At 35.1% G+C, this 10,160-nt stretch overlaps 2 pseudogenes across 1 annotated transcript; both read left to right on the top strand.

Annotated features, from left to right (window-relative positions):
• The first annotated feature begins 1,149 nt into the window (after positions 1-1,149).
• LOC147286356 (uncharacterized) lies at positions 1,150-2,465 on the top strand (annotated as a pseudogene).
• An 846-nt stretch (positions 2,466-3,311) lies between these two features.
• LOC147286355 (small ribosomal subunit protein bS16m/bS16c-like) lies at positions 3,312-5,027 on the top strand (annotated as a pseudogene). The gene is made up of 3 exons (XR_015121775.1): positions 3,312-3,438; positions 3,789-3,834; positions 4,464-5,027. The product of XR_015121775.1 is annotated as a small ribosomal subunit protein bS16m/bS16c-like (transcript).
• Positions 5,028-10,160: the final 5,133 nt, after the last annotated feature.

Here is a 10,160-nt window from a genome sequence, read left to right as displayed (position 1 = left end):
TTAATCCCTTTACAATTTATAATATCGAATCAACATCAAAATTCTAAGTCAAGAAAAAACATCAACCATCAACATCAAGTGAGCATGCTTCTCCACCTATAAGTGATGCTCCAATTTGTGATGAGGAATTACCTTCTAAATTTCAAAGAGTTGAGTCACAAAGTTAAGCCCCAACAAGTTGATACCACAAATATTGAACGTGATCTGGGAAAACGTAGAGCAATATCAACATATTCTATCAATTTTCGTGATGATATTCGTAAAGCATACTTGCTTTATGGACCTTATCAACCCAAATTAGATGAGTATCCACGCTCTCTCTATAAAGAGCAATATTGTCGGTTTCAATATAATTGATTCAAAAAGTTTGAATGGCTTGAGTATTCCGTAGATAAAGACAAAGTATATTGTTTTCCTTGCTTCCTTTTTGAAAGTGATACATCATGTCATACTTTATTCACTTCTCAAGGGTTTGATGATTGGAAGAGGGTCGGTAGAGCCCATTGTTTCCTTCAAAACCATGTTGGGCTTCCAAATTCACCACATGGTCTTAATATGCAAAGTTGGTATAGCTTGAAAAATGTGTGTGGCTATATAGACAAAGTGATGAATCCACAACCACCACAAAATGTTACACAAAATCGGTTGCGGCTTAAGGCCACAATAGAGACCATTAGAGTGATTGCTAAACAAGAACTTGCTTTTAGAGGCAATGATGAATCTAATGAATCATCGAGTTGTGGAAATTTTGTTGAATTGCTCAAATATAGTGCAAGCTTGAATGAAGATATTGCAAATATTGTCTTAGACCGAGCTCCTAGAAATGCCAAATATATTTCTCCCAAGATCTAAAAAGAAATTTTGAATATTCTTGCTAACAAAGTTAGGAGTAAGATCCGTGAGAAGGTTGGGGATGCCAAGTTTTGTATACTTGTTGATGAATCGCTTGATGAATCTTGTTAGGAGCAAATGACCATTATTTTAAGATTTGTTGATGTTAATGGGTTTGTTAAAGAACGGTTCTTTCATGTTGTAAGTGTGGAAGACACTTGTCCCTTAACTCTTAAAAGTGAGATAGAGAAAGTGCTTGGTCAATACAACCTTCAAGTAGAAAATATGCAAGGTTAAGGATATGATGGTGCGAGCAATATGCGAGGTGAATGGAATGGATTAAAGGCTTTATTTCTTCAAGATTGTCCATATGCATATTATGTACATTGTTATGTACATTGTTTTGCTCATCGCCTACAACTAGCTTTGAATGCAGCAGCTCAAGGTGTGCAAGATGTTTATTTGTTTTTCTCGTTGTTGAATAATATTGTGAACTTGATTTGTTCTTCTGCCAAACTAGTTTCTGAGTTAAGGTCTACTCGAGAAGATGAAATTGCAAGACAATTGGAAGAGAAAGAACTTGAATCTGGTACAGGGGCTAATCAGACTCGTAGTTTGTCACGACCTAGAGCTACTTGTTGGAGCTCTTATTTTGGTTCTATTATGAGGTTAATTGTTCTATACAGTGCAACCATTACAGTTCTTGAAAACATTAAGCAAAATGAACTCAACTTTAAAATACGTGGGGGAGCTAAATGTGCTTAATTATAATGGTATGCGGTCTTTTCAATTTGTATTTCATTTGCATTTGATGAATAAAGTTATGAGAATCACTGATATGCTTTGTCAAGCCTTGCAGAATCAATCTCAAGACATCTTAAATGCTATGAACTTAGTTTCAAGTTCAAAATTTCTTCTTCAAAAATTGAAAAATAGTGGTTGGGATTAGTTCATTAGGAATGTGGTATCTTTTTGTGAGAAATATGGCATTGATGTCCCAGATTTGAGTTCTCGCCATATGGAGGGTACAGGTCGAAGTTGTCAGCAACAAGATTTTATTACAGTTAAGCATTATTATCATTTTGATATATTTAATGTTGTAATAGATTTTCAGTTGATGGAATTAGATAGCAGATTCACTGAGGAAACAATGGAACTTGTTAGCCTTAGCTCAGCATTGGATTCTCGTGATGGGTTCAAATCATTTGACATCGATAAAATATGCACTTTGGCTGAGAAATTTTATCCTTGAGATTTTGGTGAGTATGAATTGTTTACTTTAAGAGAACAATTGGAACATTATGAGTATGAGGTTCATGAACTTTTAGCTTTTCAAAATGTGTCCTTTATTTCTGAATTATGTCAAGAACTTGTTGCAACAAGAAAAATATATTGGTTGATTGAGAGATTGATTCGTCTTGTATTGACTCTTTCTATTTCAACGGCAACAAACAGAGCGAGCATTTTCATCCATGAAAATTATTAAAACTAGACTTCGAAACAAGATATGTCATTAGTTTCTTGCTGATTGTATGGTTATCCATATTGAAAAGGATCTTGTTGATATTATTAGTTATGATTCTGTGATTGATGATTTTTATCTTATGAAGAATCGTAGGGCACAATTTAAGTAGTGTTATATTGTATTTGCATTGTATGTTAATTTCTTTGTTATTGTCTTTTTTGTATGACTACATTTTGAGGGGTAAGGCTTATTACGTCCCCCCATGACTAGGTGTATGTTTTCTTGTTTATTAATGGAATTCACTCATACCGTCGAGTTTTCTTTAAATAAACTTTATTTTAGATCAAATATGTATTTTAACAGGTTATTTAAATTTGGGAAGTATAAAAAAAACAAACAAGATGCTGCCAAAATTTTGATAGCCTCTAAGTTTTTTTTTTTTGTCGCACATAGCCTTTAAGTTTAGCTCACCCTATTTTCAATTCCTGGGTCCGTCCCTGATGTATACCTTCTTTTGGGATGGAATTATTTAAAAGGAAAATTATGGGCATTGTGCTTTGTTTCATGTGTAAGATAAGGGTTTAAGGTTTAGAGGGTTTACGGTAAAACACTAAAAAGTAAAGACTTTTTGTTTTTTTTTTTTTGGCAGGAACTAAAAAGTAAAGACTAAACAATCAAAAACATATTAACTTAAGTTACCTAACCCTATGATTTGTGCAAAAAAAAAAAAAAAAACTAACCCTCAGTCAGTCAATCCCCTTCATCCAGGCTCTAGCCGCTCTCTTTCTCTCTCGTTCGCTCTCTTTCCAACCACTCACTCACTCTCTCTCTCTCTCTCTCTCTCTCTCTCTCTCTCTCTCTCTCTCTCTCTCTCTCTCTCTCTCTTCTATCTCTCTCTCGCCGTTCACTCTCTCTCGTTGCATCATTCTCTCTGTCTCACTGTCGTCGCTCGTTGCTCACTGGCCGTCGCTGCTACCTCCATCTCTCTGATTTTGATAGAGCTAAGAAAATAGTGGTCATGATCTGATTAGCGAGGTTCGGATGCAAAAACAAGCCGTTCTATCTGGTCATGGCCGCCGATAGCCGATCTCCTCGAGATGGCAAGCACCTCGAAGTCCTAGGCTACTACAATCCCTTGCCAGGTTTTCTCTCGCTTTATATGTGTGTGTGTGGGTGAGAATTAGTGGTTATTTTTAATTCTTTGTTGGTTCCTTACAGGGTTTTATTAATGGTTGCTAAAGAAATGTATCATTATTTTGTTTTATCGTTATTGGTAGAGCTTAATTTGATGAATTGTGATCAAAATTGCAATGGCTGTGGAAGCTGGTAAAATTTGCAATGAATTTGATAATGTTTGGTTGCCAAGAAATGATTGGAAAATTTATATTTGCCACTTTTTGAATCTCAATCCAAAGAAAATGGTTATTGTTTCGTCATCTGGTATATGATTTGTAATATGCTAATTGTCTACAATGTGAATATTTTTGTACAGGCCAAGATGGTGGTAAACGAATGGGTCTGAGCTTTGAAAGAGTCAAGTAAGTGACTTTCTTCATTGCTTCAATTTGTATGTTTCACTTTCATTCTTGGTGTATTGTGCCTTTGGATTACTAATTGAATCATTAAAGTTTCATTGTTTTTGATTTGCTTCGGGAAGTTATCATGTGATGGTATTATAAGACATTCAATCTTTAGCTCTATGAATTGATTATATGTTTTATTGTTCATCCCATGTATATACAAATTATCACTTCATTGTTACTATTAAGCTGTAAAGTCTTACATTCTTGCTAAAATTGGATGGTGGCACATGTTATGTGTGTAAATCTGGACCCTTGATGATGATGGCCAAACATTGGGAGAGTCTATAATTAAGGAGCCTATGTGCTCACTGAAATCGAAATCACCTTTTGCCTTTTGTAATTTTGAGGCTACTTTACAGTGAAGTTAGGTAATGGAATTTTAAAATTTTGAGGAGGTTGAAACAACTTTTCCTAGGAGATTGTTATCTGTTCTTTATGTGCTTAGTGAGAGAGGAGAACAATTGATTTAGTATAATTTTATAATTGTGTTTTGGTAGAGTAGTAAATGGTTGCTAAGGTTTCGTGTGTTCTTAAATGAAGTATTATCTACTCTGTCCTGCTAATTTTTTTTGCTCTTTCTGCAGGTATTGGCTATCTGTTGGAGCTCAGCCTTAAGATCCTGTGCAGCGCATTCTTTTCAGGGCAGGGCTGTTACCTCCACCACCAATGATAGCAATGGGGTGTAAGGGCGGACCATGTGACACACGACCTGTAGATCCTTTGAGTGGGAGGATCTTGAGTCCTGAGGAGCCGGCAAATGGCGATTAAGTGAAAGACGTCGAAAATACTGAAGAAAATGATGGTTAAGATGGTGCTAGAACTCCATGAATCTCTTCCTCAAAATTTGTAAGAACCTTTTTTTTTTTTTTTTAAAGAATATCTTTTGTATCTTTTTTAGGGCAATGGAGATTGCAAGAAACAATTTTCCATATCAGTTTGCAAGACAAGCGGCTTGGCATAGGTCAAATTTGATAAATTACTGGCATCCATGGAATAGGGCAGCTTTTGAAGGTATTGGTGCAGTGATATTTAATCTCACATGTATAAGTAAGCAAGTACAATTTAATAACTATTGTATCACATGTTTTCCAAAAAACTACTGTATGGGATGCTTGATTTTATTTAGTTTATGGAATGAACTTCAGCTATCTCTGTTATTACCTCATTATCATTTTCAATTTTCATCAAAAGCCCTAACAACCACTACCAGCTGAAGAGGCAACCAATAAAACCCCAACATGAAAAACCAACAGCAACTGTTGAAGCAAGAATCTGGGTATCAATTATAACAAGTCTGGCTGGTTGGTTGCTTTTAGGAATCAATTCGTCTCATTTCGGTCAATCTCTTCCAACATATAGCTAATTTTAACGGTTAGCCACCTTTTGATAAAAAACAAACAGGCTGAGCGATTTCCCTTGTAGTGAAAAGCTTGACCGGTCAACATTTTGCTCAAAGGCATTCTAGTCAACCTATTTTATCTAAAGGCATTACGATCAAAGCCTATTTTTCCCAAAGGCATTCCGGTCAACCTATTTTGCACAAAGGCATTTTGATCACCCTATTTTTCCCAAAAGCATTCTGATCATCCTATTTTTCTGAAAGGCATTCTAGTCAGCCTATTTTTCACCAAACCCTTAACCCCCTACACAATCACCAACTTCCCTTAACCACATATCACATATAGCCCCCAACAAAGCAACCATAGAAGCACCAACATAGCCCAGTACATGAATCCTCTTCGTCCAACTATTCTCATTTCTTTTTCTGCATTTGAAAACTTTCTCAACAACCCAGGTATGACAGCCTTAGCACGATCACACATGGGTGGATCCAACCAAACCCAGTGCTGGCATCCTTCTCTTTGCTATAACAAAAAATCAACCACAAAAATCGATAAGTATGAAAAATAGAGGGGAACAAATTGGATTTCATAGGTCAACCCTTCCCATCACCTACTCCATATCTAGGGCAACATATAAACCTCCTCGTAGGATTCAAGTATGTCCACGATGTTATCACCTCAAGTCTGTCTCCACATCGACATGCTGCATACTCCATTTCCTCTGAACTAGGTTTATAAAAACACCCAACCTTGTTAGGAGAAACCATAAAAATTAGTCAAACCATATAAATTACCAAAAACCAATCTTGATTGGAGAAAAAGTACAGAGAAAACCCAACCTTCAACCAAGGCCACTGTCTGGATTGTACGACTCTTGTCGGCGCAACATGCTCAGAATCTCAAAGGGGCTCTTCTACTACACGCCCAACTTTATGATTATTTTGAAGATGGCTAGGTAATTTAAGTAGATGGTTGGGAGGCTCAGATCAATAATGGGCGCATGGTTTCGAGGAAGAGAGACGAAACAGAGAGGACAAAAAGCTTTGCAACGAGCATCTTCTTTCAAATCGGTTGCATGTAGGTGGGACTTTAAAAAAAATGTCTTTTTTTAATTTTTTATTATTTTTAATCTGAGGTGGCACTGTGTCAGTCTAAGTGTCCAAGGGTTTTGGAGGGAAGAAAGGGAGTCAGGTCTGATGTGGCTCATTTGGGCGGGAAGCATTCTCGTCCAGCCATTTGGCATCCAACGGTACTCCACATGTGCGATGAGTCACCACTTAACGAGGTTTAGACGAGGGAGTCTGACGGAGGTCTTTGTTTGCCAAAAAAATGAAGTTGGGATATTGAATCGTTGAATATTAAACTGGAGGTACCAACTTGCAATCGGAGGCAAACTTGAGGTATTAAATTGTAGTTTGCCCATATAATTATTGTTGGATAGTGACAACCATTAACTACAAAAAAATCACTCATAAATTATAGACCTATGTTATGTGTTTTTCTTACATACAATAACATGTCAAAGTTAGTAATAATTATATAACACAAAATTAAAGCTTATGGAGTTACACCCGTTTGTGTTTGAACAGTAGCAATGATTGTTTTTGATAATTATTGTCTTTTTTTTTTGTTAGTAGTTACTAATAGTTATTGTTAAACAATAACAATGTTGTTACTATTTGATAATGGCAATGATTTTGCGTGATAGTAGTAAAAGTTATAAGTATGTTAGTTTCAGTTGAGCAGATTCGTTATTATTTTAGATGTTTAAATAGCTTGACAACTTGAGCAATTTTATTGATTTTTCACATGCTCACTATTTTTAGTCTATTGTATTTTCCAGTGTAAGTATGATTTCATTAATGATTCAAATTATCGGTTATTTGATTTCAAATTAATGCATGATTCAAACTTTTTTCAGTCATGTATTCTCTCTTCTATTTATACTTGTAGCCTTTTCGTATCTTTTTCTTTGCTTATCTTGTACTAAGTAATGAAAATGTGAAATAGACCTTACTGCTTCTTTTCATTTATTGTGTATTTCTGCTGGATATAGTTTTTAAGTACACTTGTATTAATTTACATATATTTAATATATTTTTATGTTATTATTGTGCATCTCAATAGGAGAATGAATATGGTCATCCCTTTGATGAGATAAAATTTTTTGATTATACCCATCAGCGCCAACATGAGGATGGTCGCCCTTATATTGATAGCACCTCTGAGCAATTGAATGTAAGTTTTACAAATATTTAATAATTATTTAAATAATTTATAAGAGTTATGATTAATCCTTATATTAATAATTTTAAGTATATATTTTTGTCGGAGAAGATGAACCAAAAGTTGCAGTAGCTGGTTGGTGATGGAGAATCGACATTAGAGTTGCGGCAGAGGGCCTATGCTACAGTTAAGGGTCTTGAGCGGTGAGATCGAGTTCGTGGTTATTCCATTGGGTAACTCCTGATATAGTACTGTGGGTTGAAACTAAAGATGCATCATCATCCCAACCACCAAGAAAAAAGGATTGTGAGTTGTTTGTCTCAAAATTTCTATAGCCACGTGTCAATTAGGCCGCAGATCAAGAAAGCTAACGTCCTTTAAATTTGCATTAGGCATGCTAGTACATGGCCGTAGGCCGAGCGTACAAATGATAGAATTGCACGAAACTGACTTTCGATCAAGCGACTGTGGACCGAGGAAGAAACACTTCTCGATCACTGAGGTTCTAATGCCTTGGCTACAAGGACTTAGGATAGTGTGGTCGAAGTTCGTGTGATGATGATACAATGAGTAAAAGTGAATGTGCGGTTGATGGGTGCAAAATCAAAATCAAGTAGATCGGCTATCACAGGGCCAAGGTTTTATGGGCCGGGCAGGGCCAAGGTTTTCTCTCATGTTGGGCCAGCCCGTTTATATTAGTTTTTCTAAATTACTTTTTATTTAAAGACTAATTCTTAGTTTCATAAATAAAAATATTTTCAAAAAACTAAATACAATTATATATTTAATTACAAACTTAATTCTTAATAATTGATATTTTTTAAAAAAAAAATTTGTCATTAATTTTTTTTTTTTTAAATTGTTATCTTATACGCTCTTTTTTGTCTACTGTTATCTTATATTTATTGATTTTGAGTTTTTTAGAAGGACAAACATTTGAAAAAGACTTTATAGTTTCTTTCTTTTTTTCTTTCTAGACAAAAAAATATACTATACAGTATATACCTTATTCTAGTATGAAATTATTGAAAAGGAAAATTATGAATATTGCGCTTTGCTTCATGTGTAAGAGAAGGATTTAAGGTTTAGAGAGTTTAGGGTATAGGGTATAGACAAGGAATGAAATTTCGAAAATTTCGCCGAAATTTTCGTTTTTTTTTATCCCGAAATTTTATCACAGATCCGTTATTTTTCGTAAAAATTTCGACGAAATTTCGGTAATTTCGCCCGAAATTTCGAAAATGCTCCAAGCACATTTTAGTTAAATTTCGCTGAAATTTCGTCGAAATTCGTCGAAATTTGAGCGAAATTTCGCTGAAATTTGGCGTAGAGACCGAACAGAGGCAGAGACCGGAGGGAGAGAAAGCCGCCGTTGCCGGAGTGAGAGAAGAGATCGGGAGAAAGAGGTCGCCGTCGCCGGAGGGAGAGGAGCTCCGGAAGAGAAGGAGATCGGGGAGGCGGAGGGAGAGAGAGAGAGAGAGAGAGAGAGAGAGAGAGAGAGAGAGAGAGAGAGAGAGAGAGAGAGAGAGAGAGAGAGGAGGGAGGAGGGAGGAGTGAGGGGGGAGGGAGGGATTGGAGAGAGAAAGAGAAATGTTGTCTGCGTGAGAACTGAGGGAGGAGAAAAGAAAATGAATACTGGAGAGAGAAAGGGAAGATTGGCGAGCAGCTGCATTCAGTTGGAGACAACAAGAACGATATGCTTGCAGCTTGCTTTACATTTTGCTGGAATTTGAAGCTTTTGTGCTTTATTCATTCAAATGATATATTATTCTTGGAGTATTATATATTATCTTGCCTAAAAATATCTCCCGGATCACTTCTCCCTGATTCTTTGTACCCGTTCACAATTCCCTTTCCAAGGTTACACTACCCTTGCCACCTAGATCATATATATATACATATATTGATATATATATATATATGATTCACAGTATATATATAAATCATATCCACAATAGTAAAATTCTATAAATTAATTTATGTTGTGAAAGAAGAATCACAAGGTTTTGTTGTCTCTCGTTATGTCAATTTGAGCATTAATTTGGTTGATTGGTTCTGCATTATACGTGGTTTTAGTGAAACATAAAGGGTCTGCTTCATTGCATAACATATATACTAGATAATGATAACCAGTATATATATTATTGATGCTGTCATAATGTGTATAAGTTGGATCACTACTAGGCGAAGAAGGAAAGAAAAAAAAAAGAAAGAGAAAAGAAAAGAAAAAAAAACACGTTTCATTTGTGTCTATGCGCTCGTTGACCCGAAACTTTTTCAACAATATTAAAATCAAGACTGAGTTTTTCATAATTTTTATTGTTCCTCAATGACTCGCCGAAATCACTTAAAATTCAAATAACTTACTAAAATTAACTTCGAGATCCGAAAAATGTTCTATAAAATCTCGTAAGCTCGTTTCGATAAATTTTATTTTTCTACTACTTCAAATTCATTTATTTTCTTCCAAAATTCCTCAAAAAAATTCTAATATCTCCGAATTAACAAGATAATTATCAATAAATCACTATTTACTTCAAAATAAATTATAAACCAACTTTTCGGAATTTCACAATCTATTTAGATTGTTTTTGGTTATTGGATTAAGTAATTTAGAAAATAACAATACATGTCATTTTTTTATTTGTCCACATATGTTTTAAGGACAATTGGATTCAAAATGATTAAATATCCCTTAAAAAGATATCATTT

Source organism: Dryas octopetala, chromosome 4 (genome assembly GCF_963921425.1).
Source record: "Dryas octopetala chromosome 4, drDryOcto1.1, whole genome shotgun sequence".
Lineage (NCBI taxonomy): Eukaryota > Viridiplantae > Streptophyta > Magnoliopsida > Rosales > Rosaceae > Dryas > Dryas octopetala.
Note: the sequence above shows the minus strand (reverse complement) of the source record. Positions and strands in the feature narration are given on the sequence as shown.